This window comes from Ovis canadensis, chromosome X (assembly GCF_042477335.2).
Source record: "Ovis canadensis isolate MfBH-ARS-UI-01 breed Bighorn chromosome X, ARS-UI_OviCan_v2, whole genome shotgun sequence".
Classification (NCBI taxonomy): Eukaryota; Metazoa; Chordata; class Mammalia; order Artiodactyla; family Bovidae; genus Ovis; species Ovis canadensis.
This window is the reverse complement of record NC_091727.1, coordinates 94,980,717-95,005,082: the sequence shown is the minus strand read 5'-3', so window position 1 is coordinate 95,005,082 and position 24,366 is coordinate 94,980,717.

Sequence of the window (24,366 nt, the reverse complement as noted above, 5' to 3'; positions counted from 1 at the left end):
ACTAGAATTTTTCAAAACTGCCAATATCATGAAAAACAGGGAATGTCTGAGAAACTGTCATGGGCAGGGGAGCCTAAAGAGACAGGATAACTAAAATGTAATGTGGTATCCTAGAAGGGATCCATTTTGGACCATCAATTAGAAAACAGCACTTACACAAAAGTTTCTTTAACCATAAGGTTAGATTGTCTCCAATCTGGCAGAAATTCAGAGAGGTTCTCTTTTTCCTATGAAATTAAAGTAAAGCTACAACTCTTTGAAATTGGAAACTTCATATTCTTCCTCATAGGACTGATAAAAATCCTTTTGGAGGAGGTTCATAATTTTAAGCTCTTGCTTCTTAGGAGGATCTTGATAGATAAAAGCAATTACCGTTCAAAGATGTATTGAGCACTGTGAAAGTGAAAAGTGAGTGTTAGTCACCTAGTTGTGCTTGACTCTTTGCAACCCCATGGACTGTAGCCCACCAGGTTCCTCTGTCCATGGAATTCTCCAGACAAGAATATTGGAGGGGGTTGCCATTCCCTTCTGCAGGTGATCTTCCTGATCCAGGGATTGAATCCAGTTCTCCTGCATTGCAGGCAGATTCTTTACCATCTGAGCCACTAGGGAAGCCCTGTGCTGCACACTAAATAGTCAAAGCAGAGTAAGACAGTCTCTACTTTCAAGGTCTTGTAGTCTGACATGGGAGGTGTGGACATATAAACAGTTGCTTTAATTAGAACACACTCAAATTTATAAGTGAATGTAAATAAAAGAAAAAATTCTACTGGTGCCAAACAGAGGAAAAGCTTTATATTAAATATGACATTGAAATTGTGCCTTAATGAATGAGTAAGAATTTTCCTGGGAGATAAGGGAATTTGTGCATAAATCTATTTATTGTTAATAATTAGGAGAAAAAGGAGATTGGAAATTTGAAATGAGAAAAAGTAAAACATGATTAGGAGAAGATGCTTTGATAATGCAGGCTTGAAACAGAAAAGATGTGAATTTCTGACTTTTAGGTGGTAAAGGAGCTGAGTTGTACAGAGTGATAGAAACTCACATTTTGTTTCTATAGTTTAAAAGGTCATTTTTTATTAGGAGGAGAATGGAGGAAGCACAATGGAGGAGAAGTGATCTAGAATTTTTTAAAACTTGCTGACACAAGTGATCTAGAATTCTTTAGAACTTATAAACCACGTCTTTTAAAATTTTGTCAGACAAAACTATTTAAAACTATGTTGCTCTAATCAAGACATTTAATACACATTTTGATAGTTCTATTCCTTGGTGGATAATTCTATCTAACTAAGTCTCACTGTTAAGAAATTATTTATTCTTCATTAATTTTTAATACCTGTGCACTTATTATAAACATTACAGTATAAATTATTGAAAAACCATCTGTATTGGATAATATAAAGCCTGAGAATCCAATGCAGCTTTCAGGGTAACTTGCTGTTGTTGTTACTCAGTTGCTAAGTTGTGTCTGACTCTTTAAGACTCCATGGACTGCAGCACACCAGGCTTCCCTGTCCTTCACTATCTCCCAGAATTTGTTCAAACTCATGTCCTTTGAGTCAGTGATACCATCCAACCAACTCATCCTCGGTCACCCCCTTATTCTCCTGCCCTCATTCTTTCCTAGCATGAGGGTCTTCTCCAGTGAGTTGGGTCTTTGCCTCAGGTGGCCAAAGTATTAGAACTCCAGCTTCAGCATCAGTCCTTTCAATGAATATTCAGGACTGGTTTCCTTTAGGATTGACTGGTTTGATCTTGCAGTCCATGGGACTTTCAAGAGTTTTCTCCAATACCACAATTTGAAAGCATCAATTCTTCAGTGCTCAGCCTTCTTTATGGTCCAACTGTCACATCCATACATGACAGGGTATCTACTAAAGTATTATTAATAATAGGAATAGAGAGAGGAAAAAAAATCCTAGAATAAGATAATGGAAATCCAAATAGATCAATCTGATTTTTATGAAATAGATCTCTCTCCCAGGGCTTGGGACTCCACACAAAAGACTGAGTTTGCTTGGTCATCCTTGAGTTGGTTTGGCCATCTTTGAGTTGGCTTCGTCATCTCTTTTTTAAAATAATTTTATTATTTATTTATGGCTGTGCTGGGCCTTTGTTGCTGCATGGGGTTTTCTCTAGTTGCAGTGAACAGGGGCTACTTACTCTTTAGTTGCAGTATGCAGGCTTCTCATTTCAGTGGCTTCTCTTGTTGCAGAACTTAGCCTCTAGGGTGCAGGGTTCAATAGTTGTGGATATGGGCTTGATTGCCCTGCAGCATGTGGGATCCTCCCAGATCAGGGATTGAATCCATGTCTCCTCCTTTGGTAGGTGGATTCTTTACTCCTGACCCATCAGGAAAGTCTCTTGGTAATCTGTTGCAGTAGCAAGAAATGTGTTGCATATGACTCAAGGCAGTATTGTACTATCTGAAGCAACAAGACACCACAGAAACAAATGGAATTAAGCATCAAGAGTCCTCATCTGAAAGCCTGGTTTTCATGACCCATCATGGCTCTGCCTTGGTCTCTGAGCTTTCAGTTTCTTTAACTATCAAGGAAAGAAGTTAGAAATGATCAGTAATTTCAACTATTTGCTTTTTTTTTTTTTTTTTTTTTTTGCAGAAGAACTCTTTCCTAATAGGCTCTTACAGGGCTTTCTGATACTAAAAAAATACAGGTATACATTTGTCCATATTAATTTATAAGTTGAAATATAGGGTCCTAATTTTATACCATATCACGAGCCAGAAGGCAGTATGGATGTTTTATTCATACAAAAGTTGAAGTCATAGATTACAGATTATAGTTATAATCTTAAGTATCTATAAGATTGTAATTGAAGTCATCTTCACAGAACTAAGGTTGTGTGGGGCACAGTTAGAAAATCCCTAGACTAGATTTACCTTCCAAAGAGTCCCTCTCGTTTTAACATTGCATTGTAATGACTGCTGCTACAGGAAAAAGATTGTGTAGCTCTCCAGATCATGGTATTTAGACTGAGCCTATTTGCATTTGAATAGGCTCTTGCTTCTGCTACTCCCCAGTTATATGGAGGTAGATAAAAATGCTTAACATCTCTGTGTCTTAGTATCCTTGCCTGTAGTTAAAGACGATGAAACATCTGCCCTGGAGGAATGTTGTGAATATTAAATGAGTTTCATGACTGTGGCACACTTGTCCCATAGAAGCACCATATAAATGTCAGTTGTCGATATCAGTTGCCTAAAAGAGTTCTTTTGCCCTCATAGTGCTAACACACTTTAGTTACTCACTTTGTCAAACTCAATACTGAGTGCAAGGCCCACATCACTGCTCTTGGCAGCTTCCCATAAAGCCTCAGCACATCAAATTCTATTTGGCAGACCAGACATTGTTGAGGACCTAGTGAAAGTAAAGTACTCTGAAAGGCACGGTGGGGCCTACAAAGATAAATCCAAGTTGTTTTTTTGACAATTTGAGCCTTAGGTGATCATGGCCTAGTGTATTCAACATGTACCAAGCACTATGGTGGCATGACAGTTCCTGGACTTGGGAAGACTTTTTAGGGAGTGAAAGGTTAGGGCTCAACTTGAAAAGACAACCGCTCTGTGCATAGATATAAATATTCATTGACATTTGTATTAATAAAATCATTCTAATAATAAATAGTGTGAAGAATCTAAGTAGATTTCCAAAGCTGACATAGCTAGTAAGTAGTAAAGCTAGGATCTGAACTGGCATGCCCAGGCATTAGTTTGGACACTTCACACTTTGGTGAATTGTATGTTTGTTTCTAACATTCACTCCCTTTGCTAAGAGATGAGCCTACTATATCCCTCACTGTTTAAGTAAGGCATGTGACACTCTTTGGCCAGTAAAACAGCGAGTAGACGTGACACACAATTTCCAAAGAAAAACTTTAAGAACTACACCTTGGTTCGATCATCAGTTTTTCCCTCTGACATGAACCCAGAACGTCTGAGATTGGGCCCTTTAGCCTGGCTCCCTCAAAACAAAGAAGGTGCAGAGGAGAGTATAGATGGTCTATGAAAGACAGGTGCTGTTAATGAGAAATGGCCTGTAACCCACTAAGATTTTGGAGTTGTTTGTGACAGCACCATAAAAACTAGTGAAAACAAGCAAACTAGCTGATATGCCTACTCTAATATAATGTTGTTCAGTTTGGTAATGCAATTTTTCTGAATGGTTAGGCTAGATTCTAAAACTGAATTGTCCCATGCCTGGCCTCAAAGTGTTGTTTGACTTAAAAAAAAAAATCAATGTAATAAAGTCTAAACACCTTCTCTCAGTATTCAAAGCCTTAATTTTCCTCTTTTGAGTCTCATCTACCTTTCACTTTTCACATTTTTTCCTCCCTTTTTCTTTGGCTATTTTCCCCTCCTTTTACCAGCCCCTCCAATACCACACACCTAACACTATAGTCACTCGGCACCTCTGGTCATTTTTAGGTCTTTTCACATTTCTATAAAAATTTAAATGCTGTTCCAAATTCCTCAGATAATTCCATCTCCCCTCACTCTCTTTCCCTGGAAAAATTGCACTGATTCTCTAACGTCCACTTCCAGTGACATCTCCAGGTGAATGTAAATGTGACATCTTCTCTGGCCTCCGGAAACTGCATTTAGAAGTTTATCGATGTGATTAGCACATAGAAGATAAATAGCTCTCTTCCCTTCTAGACTGAGCTCCTGGAGAACAGGTAGAGTATCTTTGTTTATCCTCATATTCTTAAGACCACACTGAGCTCAACAATTAACAGATAAGATGACGGGCATGCTTGTGGCCACACTGGTTTGGGAAACAAAATGATCCAGGAAATACTACCACTCATAATTTTTAAATTAATTTGGTTTAGTCACAAATTCATTTACTATCCTTCTGTTAGTGGTGTTGCCTAAAAAGGAATGGAAATACAGTTAACATCAGTAATTAGAGAAGACTTTCTATATGCAGTTGAAAAGTGGGGAAAAAAGAAATGCACCATTATGCAGCATTTACATATCTTAATTTGCCATAAGCACTGAGTGCACTAGAGATTATATTTTTTTTCCTCTCATTTCTATGAAGCAGTACCAAAAGTCCCCAGCTACGGGGAACATAGCTGTTATATGGGCAAGAACTGGTCTGGAACCATGGCTGCCCAAGTATAAATAAAACTATAATAGGTCCCACACTCAAAGTCCAGTAACATCTCACAGATGCTTTGAACCTTTCTGCTTCCAAATTTTTCATGCCTTCCTTCACTTAAGTGAATGGAAGTGGGTGGGAAAAAGCAGTATTAGTTTTCATTTTCTTCTCTACTAGGGATCAGCAATTTTCCTCCCTCCAAAAGCCAGATAGTACATATTTTAGAAGTTGTATAGTCTATGTCTCTATAACACAACTCTGTCATTCTAGCATGACATGGACAATATATAAAAGAATGAAGATAGCTGTATTTCAATAAAACTCAAAGAATAATGATGTTTGAATTTCATGTAATTTTCATATGCCACAAAATATTTTTCAACCATTTAAAACATGTTAAAAAATATTATGTGCTGGCAAAGCACAGAAAAAACAGGAAGTGGATTCTACTTGACCCATGGGCTGCAATGTGCTGACCATTGCCCTAAGGCAAAAACACCTTCTGTGGTGTTAAATGAAGAATTTATTTTATTACTTATGAATTTGACTGGGATGCTTCTGATGAAAGACCACAATTTTTTTTCATCTTTGCTGATCTCAAAAGAGAATTATGCAAGCTTTACCAAACTTCAGCCCTCTCAAAAGTCTTGACATTTAGTAACACATTTGTATTGGATTAGAGTCCTCTTTGCATTTCTCAATGGTACAAAATTGAATTTTAATGAAATGTTCCTCTTTTCCCAAGAACATTCAATAGGGCTAGAGTGATACAAGAAGTTCTTCTTTGTATACTGGATATTACTGAAGGAAGTAATAAACTTTGTTCCTTTTGATGTCTCTAAAAACAAAATGGATTTGCATGCATCAAGAATAATTAATAGCCTATTTTGCATGGAGGTAGAGGATGGACCCAATAGTTTCCCTAATCCTGAGATTATGTGATGACAAGATCAATTTAGCATCATTACAGCAAAAGCATGTTATGGTCAGATTACTTTCTTAAAAATTTACTAATTTTTAATTGAAGGATAATTGCTTTACAATAGTGTGTTGGTTCTGCCATACATCAATATAAATCAGCCATAGGTATACATATGTCCCCTCCCTCTCATCTCCCACCCCTTCCCACCAAATCTCACCCCTCTACGTTGTCAATGAGCACCAGTATGAGCTCCCTGAATCATACAGCAAATTCCCACTGGCTATGTATTTTACATATGGTAGTGTTTATGCCTCTATACTATTCTTTCTGTTCATCCCACCCTCTCCTTCCTCCCCACTGCCTGTGCCCATAAGTCTGTTCTCTATGTCTGTAATTTCCATTACTGCCTTTCAAATAGTTTCATCAGTACCTTCTTTCTAGATTCCATATATATACATTAAATTTATTTTTATCTTTTTTGACTTACTTCATTCTGTGTAATTGGCTCTAGGTTCATCCACTTCATTAGCACTGACTCAAATGCATTCCTGTTTATGGTTGAGTAATATTCTGTTGTATTTGTACCAGAGCTTCTTTATCCATTCATCTGTTGGTGGATATCTAGGTTGCCTTTTAAAGGTTTCAAGTTGGTTTGTTCTAGAGAAAAGAACACTAACCATATACTCAGGACACCTGAGATCTGGATGCAGCTCCCTCAATGTCTAACCTGAGCAAATACCACCAGGTTCTCTCATCTGCAAAGTCTGGCTAATAATGGGAAATGCCTCATAAGGAGACCCATGAGTTTGTTGTGCTCATGATAGTGTCAGCTTCATTTAAACACTCAAGAATGTTTGATCCTTGTGTTATTCTCACTTTCAATAAGGGTAGTAATCACTCAGTGACTACAAGTGTGAACTTGCTTTGTAAACCACAATGGACACACCAAATACTATCGTTAAAGGCATATCATGCAAAGACTGTAAAAGCATACATGGTTCTCCCAATTTGTTCCTCATTTTCACTTTCTTTTCTTTTTCTTTTTTAACTGTTCTCTATCCTATTCATTTTCTCATAGAGTTTCAGGAGTATTCAATAAGAAATTTACCTTTTTGCCTTTCAAAACTGTTTTAGGAATACCAACCGAAGAAATCACCAATTATTTTTAAAAAATGTTAGTCATTCAGTCATGTCCAACTCTTTGTGATCCCATGGACTGTTATCTGCCAGGCTCCTCTGTCCATGGAATTCTCCAGGCAAGAATATTGGAGTGGGTTGCCATTTCCTTCTCCAGGGGATCTTCCTGACCCAGGGATTGAACACAAGTCTCCCGCATTGCAGGCAGACTCTTTACCTAATGAGCCACCTTGGAAGACCAATTATTTTTAAAGCTTCCCCAATATCTTGAAATTTGGAACTCTGGCCACTTAAAGTATGCAACACTTTGCTTATGATCTGAAACAAGAGTTCATTTCTCAGTCTTAGGGGAAGTTGAGAACTGAAAAATACACCCTCCTGGTTACCACTCCCACCCCTCATCCACAGCATTAGGGTTTTTTGAGGCCTCAGTGGGTAACAAACATATACTTTCACTTCTGGAGGTCCTATCCTACACCCTATCAAATATATTAAAGACCCCGATATTCTGCATTAAACCTGTTTTTGTTATATTGCTTTGTATATTGTTTTAATAAAAATGACTTATTTAAGAGTGGCTATGATAATTCTAGGGCTTCCCTGGTTGTGCTAGTTGTTGACGACTCCACCTGCAATGCAGGAGATGCGCAGGAGATGTGAGTTCGATTCCTGGGTCGGCAAGATCCTCTGGAGTAGGAAATGGCACCCACTCCAGTATACTTGCCTGGAAAATTCCACAGACAGAGGCGCCTGGTGGGCTACAGTCCATGGGGCCACAGAGAGTTGGATGTTACTGAGCAACTAAGCAGCAGCGTGATAATGCTACACTCATAATTCATAATTGAGAATTCCAATAAACACAAGAACTTTGAAAATTGTTCTCCAATGATGAAAATTTAATATAGAAATAACAGGTTACATTTATTGAGCAAACACTATGTGCCATGCACAATTCTCATCACTTTATATTAATGAATTTTATTTTCAAAACAATATTATGAGCTAGCTACTGCTATTACCCCCATTTTATAGATGAAGAAAATCAGCTCTTTTAAAAATTGAATTATAATTGACAAACAGTATTAAAATAGCCTTATGTGTACAACATAGCAACTTGATTTTTTTATACATTACAAAATGATCACCAAGTCTAGGTACTATGCATCAGCATACAAAGTTATTACAATATTACTGACTACATTCCTTATGCTGTGTATTGAATCCTCATGACTTATTTTATAAATGAATATTTGTAACTCTTAATCTTTATCTTCTATTTTATCTGCCCCTTTCCCCACCCCGTTTCTTCTAGCAACTATCAGTTTATCTCTGTATCTATGAGTCTCTTTTCTTTTGTCTTTCAGATTTCACATATAAGTGAAAACATATAGTATTTGTCTGACTCTGTCTGACATCTCACTTAGCATAATACCCTCTAGATCCATACCTGTTCTCACAAAGGCAAGATTCCATTTTTTTTATGACTGAGTAATGTTCCACATCTTTATCCATTCCTCTATCAATAGATACTTAGGTTGTACCCACATCTCGGCTATTATAAATAATTCTGTTATGCTCCGAGCCCGTATCTCCGAACCGACTGAGAGAGCAAGTCCACCACAGTATTGCAAACGCAAGAAGGGAGGTTGTTTATTTCTAGCACGCTAGGGCCCAAGTCTCATCTCACACAAGAGAATCTGACAAGAGCCGCGAACAAAGGAGTATGGCGGCTTATATACAGGCAGTTCTTTGTCTCAGTTACAGGAGTAGCTGGCGTTACATGATTGGCCAGGCAGGATGAGTGCATATCCTGTCTCTTTCTGGTAAACATGACTCAGGTCCTAGAGACCGTCATTTGGTCCCTAACATCCCCCCCTGTCCTTAGATCATATAGAGGAATCTTCCTCTCAGTCCTGAGACACAGTTTGATATTGTTGTCAAAGCACAAACAGCTGTACAGTATTTATGCGTTCCTTTACAAAGGCTACAAGTCTATTGATAATGCATGGGCCAAAGGTAAGCATTAGTAAAAGTACTAGCAGGGGTCCTAGCAAGGTGGAGATTAAGGTAGTCAGCAAAGGGGATTGTTGAAACCAAGATTTAAACCATCTCTGTTGAGCCTCACGTTCTCGTTTACGTTGGGCTAGTCCTTTTTTCACTTTGGCCATAGATTTTCTAACTATTTTTGTATGATCCTCATAGAAACAGCACTCTTTTCCTAGGGCAGCACAGAGTCCCCCTTGTTGCAGAAAGAGCAGATCTAATCTCCTCCTGTTTTGCAGAACTACTTTAGATAGAGAAGTTAGAGACGATTTTAAATGACTAATAGATTGCTCTATACGGGTAATGTCTTCATCTATGGCCACTCTCAGGGAGTTAAATCCTTGGCCTTGCAGGGACAGAGCTGTTATTCCGGTTCCAGCCCTGGCTATTCCAAGACCGAACATAGTTGCTATGGTTATGACGGTAAGAGGTTCCCTCTTAACTTTATAAGTTTTTTTTGGAGGATTTAGAGTTAATTTTTGGGCCCAATAATCATATATTGCTTTCTCTGGTCGGTACAGAATCTTTGGCATGACGGCCACCATAACACAGAATTTTTTGGGGGGGGTCAAAGATTGAGCTATGCAGGCATGGAGTTAGCCCCGTGTGTGAACAGACCCACCATCTCTCCGTTTGAGGTATTAACCATTTAGCTACAGGCAAATCATCAGGCTCGATGACATGCACACAAAGTGGAGACTTTGCTGGTAACACTGTGCCCATGCATAAGCCCTTTCCCCATACCTCTTTTATCGTCAGACCCACCTTTCGGTCCCCCCAATGACACTGAGGAGGATCGGTGCTGTTGGCCAAGTCATAAGAGGCAATGAGGCCTACTGCTTCGTAATAAGGGGGAATTAAGTTGTAACATAAACAACAATATTTAGTTGCCTCAGGATGGGTCTGATTCAGGGTGGCATAAGCTGCCCTAATCAGCTTTTATAGGGGATCTATTTCAGCGAGCGCTTCTGCTTCGGGACTCACTGCCAAAGATGTTGGCATGGAAGTCGTTAGGAGGGGGGTTAGAGCCAGCTTTTCTACTTTGCTGGGCCCAATACTGTGTACAAGAATTGGCTCTAAGACCTAGCTCAATACTATAATCTCTTTTCCATCAACCCCAAACCCTCTTGATTTTCTCGTCTGTAGTCCCCAAGATAGGCCAGAGATCCAGGTCCCCTCTTTTTTGCTTTTTTCTGGATTGAACCTTATTCTGACTTGTGCATAATTGCAACTTTTACAGATAAAAGTTGGATCTCCAAGGACCCTAGGGAGGGGCTTGGTGAATGAAAAATTAAGTAAATCTCGATTTTTTACTTTCCAGTGCCGAGGTCCATCATTAGAAGTAACACAATCTCAAGTTTTACAATAAGAGTCTTGTGCCCCCCCCCCCCACAGGTCTTTTAGTCATGCCTGGGTGCGCCTGGGCATGCCCAGAACCCTTGTTCTCGGAGATAACCCCTAGCCCAAGGCACATTTATCATCGGCTTAAGGTCAAAGTACAAGTCTGGCCACCATGTGTTTGGTGGATGTATTGCGGTAGTGGAGTTTAGCACCTCTCGTGTTAGTCCATTTTGCAGCTTCCAGGTGATTTTGACGGGTTGATGCGGTTCACGCTGGCAACTCCGGAGCAGAGTAACTGGGTCATCCACAAGAGGGCCTAGCCGAGTTGTCCTGGTCCTGTTGGCGCCTTCGAAGCTTTAGCCTCAAGGGGTTGGACGGGTGCAGAGATGCTTTCCATTTTTTTTTTAGCGTCTTCTTGCTCTGCTGAAGCAGCTGGGCGTACATGGTGGCAATGCACCCAAGGCCCGATACCGTCAACCTTTAGGGCAGTTGGGGTGGTAAGAAGAACAACATAAGGACCCTTCTATTTGGGTTTTAGTGCCTTGGTTTGGTGCCTTTTGACCCACACCCAGTCTCCTGGGCCAATGTCATGTGAGGGAATAGTTCCCTTATTTTGACCCACATGTATTTCCCGGAGCAGTTTTTAGACATGAGAGTGCACCTTGCTTAAGGCCATCAAGGCCTCTTGGAGTTGCCCCAACGTGGGAGGCGGTAGTTTCTTCCCTTTAAATATTGGACATACAGGGGGAGGTCTCTCATACAGAATCTCAAATGGGGTCAGATTAAGTTGATAAGGAGTATTACGCGCACAGAAGAGGGCGAAGGGAAGGAGGGTCACCCAGTCCCCGCCAATCTCTATAGCCAATTTAGTTAAAGTTTCTTTTAGAGTCCGATTCATTCTTTCTACTTGCCCTGAGCTCTGTGGACTGTATTCACAATGTAACTTTCATTTAGTCTCCAGGGCTAGGGCAAGGCTCTGAACTATTTGACTCACAAAGGCAGGTCCATTATCAGAGACAATGGTCACTGGCAGGCCAAACCTGGGAACTATTTTTTTTTTTTTAAATCTTTTTTGCCACTATCGTCGCAGTTTCTCCCTTTGTAGGAAAAGCTTTTACCCACCCTGAGAAGGTATCCACCAACACTAATAAGTACCAGTAACCATACTTGCCTGGCCTTACCTCGGTGAAATCTATTTCCCAATGTTGCCCTGGTCCTTTTCTCCGATACCTCAGTCCTGCATGTTGTCCTTTTCCTGACCTCATCTGTTGACATGCCTTACAAGCATGCACTATGTTTTTTACAGTTGCCTGGTGCCGGGGAAATCGCAGGCGTGCAGTTTGAAAGAGCATGAGAGTCTTTTTTTTTTTTCCCAGATGAGTAGACAAGTGCAAATGCTCACATAGTTGCCGTCCCAACTGAGCAGGGAGTATCAAGTAGCCGTCTGAGTCTCGGTACCATCCATCTTTATCTTTTTGAAGGTTGGTGTGTTTTTGGATCCAAGCAAAGTCTGTGGATGAATACTCAGGGGTTGGGGGCAGAGTTTCCATACCTGGAGGTGGAAGTCCAATCGCCAACACAGGGGTGATGAAATCTTTATCAGCTACTTTTCGAGCTGCCATGTCTGCGGCACAATTCCCTCGTGCCGTGGGGCTGTCACCCTTCTGATGTCTAGGTACGTGTACTATTGACACAGCCCGAGGCATCTGTACAGCCTCTAAAAGTCTACAGATTTCAGGCAAGTTTTTAATTTCTTTTCCTTCAGCTGTCAAAAAACCCCGTTCCCGATATATCGGGCCCTGGATGTGTACCGTGCCAAAAGCATAGCGACTGTCAGTGAAAATAGTTATTCTTTTTTCTTTGGCTCTCTCTAATGCTTGAATCAGGGCAATTAACTCTGCCTTTTGTGCTGAGGTATCTGGGGGAAGGGCCTCTGCCCATATCGTCCGTCCAGAGTCATCTACTACTGTGGCTCCCGCCCGTCTCTGTCCATCTTTTACATAACTGCTGCCATCTGTGAACCATCTTAGCTCACTGTTATCCAGTGGAGTATCGGTTAAGTCCTTTCGCATTGCTGTTACCCCGGCCAGTATCTCATCACAGTCATAGAGGGGGCTATTTTCCCCTGGATTGGGCAAAAGAGTGGCCGGATTTAGAGTGCAGGGCGTTTGGAAATGAATCCGAGGGGTGTCAAGTAGTAAGGCCTGGTAGTGCGTTAGGCGGGCATTAGAAATCCATTTACCTGGGGGTTGCTTTAAAACTCTCTCTATGGCATGAGGAGTGTAGACCAAGAGTCTCTGTCCATAAGTCAGTTTATCAGCATCGTGGACTAAGAGCGCGGTGGCCGTGATGATACGGAGGCAAGGTGGCCATCTGGCTGCCACTGGGTCCAGTCTCTTGGAAAGGTAAGCTACAGGTCGCTTTCATGGTCCCCATCTCTGTGTTAGTACCCCTTTTTCTATCCCCTGCTTTTCATCTACAAATAATTGGAAAGGCTAAGATGGATCAGGGAGGGCAAGGGCAGGAGCCTCTAGCAAGGCTCGCCTGAGCTCTTGGAAGGCCTCTTTTATTGGCTCAGTCCATTTTCAGTCCTTGTTTTTTTGGTCCCCTCATATAGGGGCCTGGCCTTTTCTGCAAACCCCAAGATCCATAACCAGCAATATCCCACCATTCCCAGAAATTTTCTCACTTGTCTAGGGTTAGCAGGCTCAGGGATCTGGAGGATGGTTTTTTCATAGCCTGTGTTAGCCACCTCTGGCCCTGTTTTATCTTATAACCGAGGTATGTAACCTCTTGCTTGGCAATCTGGGCCTTTTTGGCACTAGCCCGGTAACCTAAAGTCCCCAAGGTTTGGAGAAGGTCACCTGTTGCCTCTTGGCACTCTTTCTCTGTAGCCGCCGCCAGCATAAGGTCATCAACATATTGTAATAAAACAATGGTAGGGTGTTCAACCCGATAATCACGGAGGTCTTTGTCCAGGGCCTCATTAAATAACGTGGGCGAGTTTTTGAAACCCTGTGGTAAACAAGTCCATGTCAGCTGCACAGGGGTCTGACCACCGTCTTCCTGCCATTTGAAGGTAAAGATCTCTTGGCTTGTGGGGGCAAGAGGCAAACTAAAAAAGGCATCTTTTAAATCTAAAACAGTGTACCAAATGTAGTTTGGAGGCAAGTTGCTTAGCAATGTATAAGGGTTAGGAACCATAGGATGAACATCATTCACCCATTTGTTGACTTCTTGTAGATCTTGAACTGGTCTAAAATCAGTTCCCCCAGGCTTTTTCACAGGCAACAGGGGAGTGTTCCATGGGGACCGGCACCTTTTCGGGACCCCAGCATCTATGAGGCGTTGTATATGAGGAGTAATTTCTTGTCAAGCCTCCTGACTCATGGGATACTGTCGTACCCTCACCGGGGAAGCTTTTAGTTCCACAGTGATAGGGGGCCTCTGTTTGGCTAGTCCCATTCCTGCAGTTTCAGCCCAGGCCTGAGGGTATCTTTGAACCCATGGTTGTACTTCGGGGCTTATTGTCGCTGGGGCCTCTGGCAAGTAGAGTCTGTATTTATCTTTTAATGCCAGAGACAAGACCTGAAGAGGATGCCCGGTCCCATCTAAAACCGACACTTGTCCGTGGTCGAAATGAATTTGGGCATTTACTTTAGACAGTAAATCCCTTCCCAACAAGGGCACTGGACACTCAGGTATCACCAGAAAAGAATGGGTCACCTGGTGGGCCCCTAAGTTCACAGGCTGTTTTGTAGTCCATCCATATCGTTTAGTCCCGGTTGCTCCCTGCACCCAGCTACTTTTCTTAGACATGGGTCCATCTTTTTGGTTTAAGACTGAGTATTGGGCTCCCGTGTCCACCATGAAGCCAACCGGTTTCCCCTCCACATTTATAGTTACCCAGGACTCGGGGAGGGGTTTCGAGCCCTGAACCCCCTAGTTGCTATCCTCACCCGCGTGGAGGATAAGACTGTCTGGAGAGGGAGTCTCGTTTTTGGGGTTCTTGGGCTCCTCTTTTAGATTTTTCTTGGGGCATTTATCTTTCCAATGTCCAAACTCCTTACAAAACGCACATTGTTTTTTCTCAAGCTTACGCCTTATTGTTTTTTCTTCAGTTTTTGAGTCCAGTTTTGTCCCTTTTTGGAACCTGTTTTTGTTTTCAACCCCAGCAAAAAATATCTGGGCCAGCTCTTTTTGATTTTTATGGTTTTCTTCAGCTCTAAATTTTCTTTCTTCTCTTTTAATGTGGTCTTCTCTCTCTTCTGGGGTCTCTCTATGATTAAAAACTCTCTAGGCTGCCCTCACTAGATCTTGCAAGGATTGTTCATTTAACCTCTCTATCTTTTGTAATTTTTTTCTAATATCAGGGGCTGCTTGATTTACAAATGCTAACATAACTGCCGCTCATGACTCATCTGCCTGTGGGTCCACAGGGGTATACTGTCTAAAAGCTTCCATTATCCCTTCAAGGAAGGCTGCTGGGATCTCATTTGGTTCCTGCCTCACTGAATTTATTTTGGCCAAATTAGTGGGCTTTCTGGCGGCCGCTCTAAGGCCGGCCATAAGAGTCTGACAGTATATCCGGAGACGCTCCATACCTTCAGTGCATTTGAAGTCCCAGTTGGGTCGCACCAAGGGGAACCCCTCCTCAATGAGGTTAGGCTGTATTGTGGGCCTCCCATCCACGCCTGGCACATTTTTTCAAGCTTCTGACAGGATCCGCTCTAGCTCTTCTGTAGTGAAAAGCACCTGTAACAGTTGCTGACAATCATCCCAAGTGGGATTATGAGTAAAAAGGATAGACTCTAACAGATCAATAAGACCCTGTGGTTTTTCAGAGAAGGAGGGAGTCTGGGTTTTCCAATTGTACAAATCACTAGTGGAAAAGGGCCAATACTGATATGTCCGCTCTCCACCCTCTCTGGCTGGTCCCGCCCTGACCGGAAACGCGTGAAGAGTGGAGGAGGGGACTTCCAGGTCTTCTTCCGCTACATTGGCCATTTCTCTTGTTTTTCCCCAAGTTCCCTGGGCGGGGCCCCCTTCTCTGGGATGAGCTGAAGGCTCGGTTCTCCTCCTGGCTTCTCCCGATGAAACCTGTGAAAGCAAGGGCGGATGTGGATCCGCATATGGGGGTGGGAACAATTCGGTCTCCAGATCTATCAGATTAGGATACAGAGAAGATTCCTGGAATACCGGCTTTGGTCGATTTTCATCCTTTTTTTTTTTTTTTTTTTGGAAGCCTTCATTACTAACACCTGTGGGCTTGGTGAGGTTGGAGTTGGGGAAGAGGGATGGGGAGGTTTAGGAGGAGTGAGAACAAAGGGTTTAAGCCATTCTGGCGGGTTCCTCACTAGAACCTGCCAGACCAGAATGTAGGGAGTCTGATCTGGGTGCCCAGCAGGACTAGGAGTAAGCACCCTCTCCTTAACTGCCTGGATAATTTGGGGATTGAAGGTTCCCTCTTGTGGCCATCCGACGTCAAAGGTGGGCCACTCGACAGAACAGAAAGTCACCAGTTTGCTCTTCTTTACCAGTAATGAAAGATTCTGAGCTCTAGATTTGAAATCAGAAAAGTGGTTAATCATAAGAGATAAAGGAGTAGAAGTTGTTTGTCCCATGATCACAGAAAAGTACACTGGGAGCCAACAGAGCACACAAAGAGCAGCACAGACACCACAAATAGACAAACAGATAACAAACACAAGGTGGCCACCGACAATGCACTCAATCTTACCTGCAGGATGTTACAGAGCCAGCTGCCTCCCCAGCACAAAACTAGGCCCCGGCCTTACGCTGACTTAATCCAGTATCAGAGCCAGCTGCCTCCCCAGCACGAAACTAGGCCCCGGCCTTACGCTAACTTAATCCAGTATCAGAGCCAGCTGCCTCCCCAGCACGAAACTAGGCCCCGGCCTTATGCTGACTTGCCTCTGCACTTTACAGCCAGATGCCTCCCCAGTAAGATACTAGGCCTCGGACTTAATCTGGGCTTCTGCAACGTTAGCACTGGTGCTCAGAGCTCTTATCTCCTAACGAGGTTACTCCCTTCTACCAGGAGAGTTGTCCTCCCCGGCGGGACGGAGATCCCAGACGAGCCCCCAGATGTTATGCTCCGAGCCCATATCTCCGAACCGACCGAGAGAGCAAGTCCACCACAGTATTGCAAACGCAAGAAGGGAGTTTGTTTATTCCTAGCGCGCTAGGGCCCAAGTTTCATCCCACACAAATCCCACACAAGGGAATCTGACAAGAGCCGCGAACAAAGGAGTATGGCGGCTTATATACAGGCAGTTCTTTGTCTCAGTTACAGGAGTAGCTGGCGTTACATGATTGGCCAGGCAGGATGAGTGCATATCCTGTCTCTTTCTGGTAAACATGACTCAGGTCCTAGAGACCATCGTTTGGTCCCTAACAAATTCTGCAGTGAATATAGGGGTAAATATATCTTTTCAAAACAATGTTTTTGTTTTCTTTGATTAAATACCATAAGTGGGATTGCTTTATTCTTTTAAGGGAACTTCATACTGTCTTCTGTAGTGGCTGCATTAAATTACATTTACACCAACAAGGCTTGTGGGTTCTCCACACCCTCACCAATACTTGTTGTTTCTTTTACTTTTGGTTACAGTCATTCTCAGAGGTATGAGGCAGTATCTCATAGTGATTTTGATTTGCATTTCCCTAATGTTAAGGGTGTTAAGCACCTTTACATGTACCTCTTGGCTATTTCTTTGTCTTGTTTGAAAACATATCTACTCAGGACCTCTACCCTTCTAAATCAAGTTCATTTGATATTGAGTTTTTGAGTTATCCAAGTATTTAGGATATCAATCCCTTATCAGATATATCATTTGCAAATATCTTCTTCCATTCAGTAGGTTGTCTTTTCATTGTACTGAGGGCTTCTTCACTGTGTGAAAATCAACTTTTAGTGTCATAGCACATAGCAGTCTGATCCCAGAATCCATAGTCTTATAAGGTTACATTTTGTAGATGTTAATTTTGACTTTTCAGTAAGCTTTTTTATATTTCAGAAACTTTTTAAAAACTTCATTTTTCTTAGATTTTTTATAAAAATTATTTATTTTAATTGGTGGATACTTACTTTACAATAGTGTGATGGTTTTTGCCATGCATCAACATGAATCAGCCATAGGTATACACATGTCCCCCATGTCCTGAACACCCTACCCACCTCCCTTCCCACCCTATCCCTCTGGGTTGTCCCAGAGCACTGGTTTTCAGTGCCCTGCTTCATGCATTGAAATTGTACTGGCCATCTATTTTGCATATGGTAATGTACTTGTTTCAATGCTATTCTCCCTAATCATCAGACCTCAAACATTTTTGTAGACCCTTGCAAAGCTCTTGAGGGCTAGACATCATTCCTGTGGTACTTTTCAAAAAAGATGGATCTTATCAGCCCCATGAATTCCTGCCTGATGACTAAAGAAAGGGAAACCTCGGACACAAGCTCAAGAAGATGTTTTGGCAAAGGATTCAGGTACACAAGCACCAAATAGCTCCACATGAAACCTTACATCTGAGAGTGAGGTCCAGTTTGGGGAAAGGGACAACCTTTCCGTTTCTCATAAAAGACAGCATGAGTCCAGTGGAGTAGAAACTTTAGGAATCTAACAGCACTTGACAATTCAGGGTTTGCAAGTCTGGGAGCACCCAGGGATTTATTCTACACACAAATAACCACAATCTTATGGTTGTAGCAGAAGCAAGATTGAGACGCTGCTCTCATGTGGCTTTTTGAATATTAAATATCAATCAGAGCAACTATCAAGTTGCCATTATCAAGTTATCAAGATCCTAAGAGGATCATCTGTAAGGACACATAAGGCATCTTTTGGGGAAGTCCAAGACATCTTTGGAGGGACTTTGAATCCCAGCATTATTCAGGCAAAAAAAACAAGTCAGCTAATAATAGGTGATGGTTGCAAATATAAATTTTTAAAAATCAAACAGTGATGAGAATTGGGGGAAATTTTATGGTGAAGAGAGGGGGAATTTTTGAGAAATTCACCAAAAGTTAGTTATTCACAATTCGCAAAGTGAATTTAAAGTGCTTTTTTTGGAGGGTAAATCCTCTGATAAATAATAAGTATTCTTTGTAGAAAGTAAGATAAACTTGCATTTGCATCCAACTGTGATAGCAGGCAGATGAATTGCTGACAGGAGCAATGTCATATCTGGAGTCTCTCTGGCAAAGGAGAGCTGCTAACATCCATCATGAAGAATAACATCCTTAAAAAGAAACAGATTCTCCACCCACAAAATATTCACTGGTGTCTAAATCTGACAATTCCTTTCTTTCAGATCAAATTGTTTGTAAAACATATTTTATCCTCAAAAGTGGTTGTTCAGGTAAGGTTTATTTAATGAATGGATTTGCTCTGTAAGCATTATCAGCGTTCTTTAAGCACTACTTTACATCTACACAAATCTTGCCAATTCATTAGATGAATATGTATTAGGCATCTGCAATGTGCAGAGTAGTAGAAAAAAACACACAAAGGATGCTGTATCTTCAGGAACTCACAGTCTATTGCAGTGATTCTCAAAAGGGTAAGAAATTTATGCCAGTCTCCTCTTTCTCTGTAGCTCTGAACCCCAATAGGGATACATATTTCATGTCATGGTGGGGGAGGGGTTCAAATGTATCCCTCTGCAAAGATGACTGGTTTAGAATCACTTCTGGGGAATTTCCTGGTAGCCCATAGGTTAAGAATCTGCCAAGGGCACAGGTTCAATCCCTGGTTGGGGAACTAAGATCCTGCAAGCCATGGGTGTTGAAATAAAAAAGAGTATGAAATCACTTCTGTAGAAGGTCACAGTTACCTACCAGAGTGACACACATCTTGGTTATGTTGGGACTGGATAAATGGTTTTCCACTCCATGAAGCATTTCCTCTTCCTCTGGTTTATCAGGAAAGATAAAATGTATGCACTGAATATTTCAAATGGTGGGCTAACACTCACACATATACATGCTCGCGTGCACACACACACACACATGCATGCATTTGAACTAAACACTTCATGGAGCAATACTAGCCCTTTGTGTGATGCATTCTAGTATTTTCTATTTCAACTGAAAAGCAATACAGATCATACCTCACAAAGTTAGTTTCTCAAAACACTCATGAGTTTCCATCTAGAGTTTGAAAAACACTTTTTTAAGGTTTGGTAATGGTTGGAAGACAGAGATGAGGAAGAGAAAGTGACATGCTGTGTTCCTGCATTATTATCATAAAAATAATGTGCTTGTATACTATTTATCAGGTTGTAGGCAGCAGCAGGCATCTCTAAATAAGGTTTCATTTATTCAGTCACTCAATCTTTACTGCCACCTTATGAGATAAAAAGATATCTGTAGCCATTTTATAAAGGAGGAAATGGATGCACAGAGAGGACCGAAATTACCCAAGATTTGATGCCAGACTGCCTGACTCCAGAGACCATGCTCTTAAGGCATCTCTAACAAGTTCCCAGCGAATCATCTTACATTGCATGCCCCTATCCACCAAGAGCTGAAAGAACAATAAGAATAGGTCTGCTCCACTAGAAAAAAATAATGGAAATACATATTCAGCAGTAATGAGCAAAGCCTTCTTAGTATGCAGAAGACAACACTAGAAATTGATTCCAGACCCCGAGTCACTTTCTCCTAGAGACCCTAGAAGGGCAGCAGTGACACAGCAGAGCAGACAAGACTAGGGCTCACCATTTTCATCCTTTGATTTACTTCAGGTCAAGTCAATCAAAGAAGTGAAGTAAACACAAATTAAAATCCCCTTTCCCAAATCTCCTCATTTCAGATTCTAGGAAAGAGTCAAGACAAAACAAAGCACAGCTCAAAATTCAAAATGACAGTGACATCACAATCCCACTGATAATGAAGTCACGACATTTTATTAACATCTAGGAATAGTGTCTCTAAATACTTTTCCATTTTGTTGTTGTTCTTCATTGATTCTAATTTAGATTGTTTCTGGCTTATAAGCCAGGTAAATATGCAATCATTAACACATCAGTCTATAAAACTTAGCCATCGTCTGGGTTCCCCTGCATATCCATTCCTATGGAGCACATTTAATGATGTGCAGGAAAACCACACTGAATGCAGAATTCCAAAGAATAGCAAGAAGCGATAAGAAAGCCTTCTTCAGCAATCAATGCAAAGAAATAGAGGAAAACAACAGAATGGGAGAGACTAGAGATCTCTTCAAGAAAATTAGAGATAACAAGGAAATATTTCATGCAAAGATGGGCTCTATAAAGGACAGAAATGGTATGGACCTAACAGAAGCAGAAGATATTAAGAAGAGGTGGCAAGTATACACAGAAGAACTGTACAAAAAAAGATCTTCATGACCCGGATAATCATGATTGTGTGATCACTCATCTAGAGCCAGACATCCTGGAATGTGAAGTCAAGTGGGCCTTAGAAAGCATCACTATGAACAAAGCTAGTGGAGGTGATGACATTCCAGTTGAGCTAATTCAAATCCTGAAAGATGATGCTGTGAAAGTGCTGCACTCAATATGCCAGCAAATTTGGAAAACTCAGCTGTGGCCACAGGACTGGAAAAGGTCAGTTTTCATCCCAATTCCAAAGAAAGGCAATGCCAAAGAATGCTCAAACTATCACACAATTGCACTCATCTCACATGCCAGTAAAGTAATGCTCAAAATTCTCCAAGCCAGATTTCAGCAATACGTGAACCATGAACTTCCTGATGTTCAAGCTGGTTTTTGAAAAGGCAGAGGAACCAGAGATCAAATCACCAGCATCTGCTGGATCATGGAAAAAGCAAGAGAGTTCCAGAAAAACATCTATTTCTGCTTTATTGACTATGCCAAAGCCTTTGTGTGGATCACAATAAAGTGTGGAAAATTCTGAAAGAGATGGGAATACCAGACCACCTGACCTGCCTCTTGAGAAACCTGTATGCAGGTCAGGAAGCAACAGTTAGAACTGGACATGGAACAACAGACTGGTTCCAAATAGGAAAAAGAATACATCAAGGCTGTACATTGTCATCCTGCTTATTTAACTTATACACAGTGCACATCATGAGAAACTCTGGGCTGGAAGAAACACAAGCTGGAATCAAGATTGCCAGGAGGAATATCAATAACATCAGATAGGCAGATGACATCACCCTTATGGCAGAAAGTGAAGAGGAATGAAAAAGCCTCTTGATGAAAGTGAAAGAGGAGAGTGAAAAAGTTGGCTTAAAGCTCAACATTCAGAAAACGAAGATCATGGCATCCGGTCCCATTGCTTCATGGAAATAGATGTGGAAACAGTGGAAACAGTGTCAGACTTTATTCTTTTGGCCTCCAAAATCACTGCATATGGTGATTGCAGCCATGAAATTAAAAGACGCTTACTCCTTGGAAGAAAAGTTATGACCAACCTAGATAGCAGATTCAAAAGCAGAGACATTAGTTTGCCGACTAAGGTCCATCTAGTCAAGGCTATGGTTTTTCCAGTAGTCATGAATGGATGTGAGAGTTGGACTGTGAAGAAGGCTGAGCGCTGAAGAATTGATGCTTTTGAACTGTGGTGTTATGGGGAGGGAGGTGGGAGGGGGGTTCATGTTTGGGAACGCATGTAAGAATTAAAGATTTTAAAATTTAAAAAATAAAAAACTAAAAAAAAAAACATGTAGTATGGTATCTGTCAAGTGCTATGGAAGAAAACAAATCAGAAAAGGGGTATGGAGTGTATCAGTAGCATTGCAACTTTTACTTAGATGGTTTTTGCTGCATTAGCTGAAGAAGTGGGCCAGGAGCTGTGAACAGAGACAAAAATAAAAAAAATAAAAGCAAAAAAAAAAAAAAAAGAAAGTCCCTTGGACTGCAAGGAGTTCCAACCAGTCCATTCTGAAGGAGATCAGCCCTTGGATTTCTTTGGAAGGAATGATACTAAAGCTGAAACTCCAGTATTTCGACCACCTCATGGGAAGAGTTGACTCATTGGAAAAGACTCTGATGCTGGGAGGGATTGGGGGCAGTAAGAGAAGGGGACGACAGAGGAGGAGATGGCTGGATGGCATCACTGATTTGATGGACATGAATCTGAGTGAACTCCGGGTGTTGGTGACAGACCGGGAGGCCTGGTGAGCTGGGATTCATGGGGTCGCAAAGAGTCGGACACGACTGAGCGACTGAACTGAACTGATTAGTTCTGATTAGAATAGACTTCACTGTAGTTTCTGAAAACTTGTGTTCAGATTATGATCTTTTTAAATATTGTCTAAGCATAATCTAAATAAACTACAAAGAATTTAGTGACATACAGCCTTATATTCATTACATCTAATTGTAGTCTTTCATTCATCATGTAAATTTGACACAGGAACTGATTCTATATCTATTCCTGTACCATCTTTATTATATTAACAGTGATCCTTCTCTATCTAAAATGCCATACACATAAAGTAAGATACTTATTTCTAGGTATACGCAGGTAACTGAAAACTGATTAAAGTATAGGATATAAAGTATTGTTTGGAAATACAGAAAAAAAAAACTACTTTAATGTAGAATATAAATTGAAAACCTTTTTCTTTCATTGACTCTTGTATTTCCTATAGTTGCCATAATTTTTGAGGAAATGCAATCAACTGTCAGTGTGTATTTATTAAACATCTACCATATGCTATGTACTATGGGATTATAAAAGTATGAGACTGAATTCTTATCCTCAAATTTAACGTATGATATGAAATGATATGACATTATAGAGAACACTTCCTATTTAGAGTTGAGTGCCTATATGAGGTGGAGAAGGCAATGGTACCCCACTCCAGTACTCTTGCCTGGAAAACCCCATGGACAGAGAAGCCTGGTAGGCTGCAGTTGGTGGGGTCACAAAGAGTCAGACACGACTGAGCGACTTCACTTATACTTTTTATTTTCCTGCATTGGAGAAGGAAATGACAACCCACTCCAGTGTTCTTGCCTGAAGAATCCCAAGGAAGGCGGAGCATGGTGGGCTGCTATCTATGGGGTCACATAGAATAGGACACGACTGAAGCGACTTAGCAGCAGCAGCAGCAGCAGCAGCAGCCTATATGAGAATAGGTCAGTTCAGTTCAGTTCAGTTGCTCAGTCATGTCCGACTCTTTGCGACCCCATGAATCGCAGCATGCCAGGCCTCCCTGTTCATCACCATCTCCTGGAGTTCACTCAGACTCACATCCATCGAGTCCATGATGCCATCCAGCCACCCATCCTCGGTTGTCCCCTTCTCCTCCTGCCCCCAATTCCTCCCAGCATCAGAATTTTTTCCAATGAGTCAACACTTCTCATGAGGTGGCCAAAGTACTGGAGTTTCAGCTTCAGCATCATTCCTTCCAAAGAAATCCCAGGGTTGATCTCCTTCAGAATGGACTGGGTGGATCTCCTTGCAGTCCAAGGGACTTTCAAGAGTCTTCTCCAACACCACAGTTCAAAAGCATCAATTCTTCGGCACTCAGCCTTCTTCACAGTCCAACTCTCACATCCATACATGACCACAGGAAAAACCATAGCCTTGATTAGATGGACCTTAGTCTGCAAAGTAATGTCTCTGCTTTTGAATCTGCTATCTAGGTTGGTCATAACTTTTCTTCCAAGGAGTAAGTGTCTTTTAATTTCATGGCTGCAGTCACTATCTGCAGTGATTCTGGAGCTCAAAAAAATAAAGTCTGACACTGTTTCCACTGTTTCCCCCATCTATTTCCCATGAAGTGATGGGACCAGATGCCATGATCTTCGTTT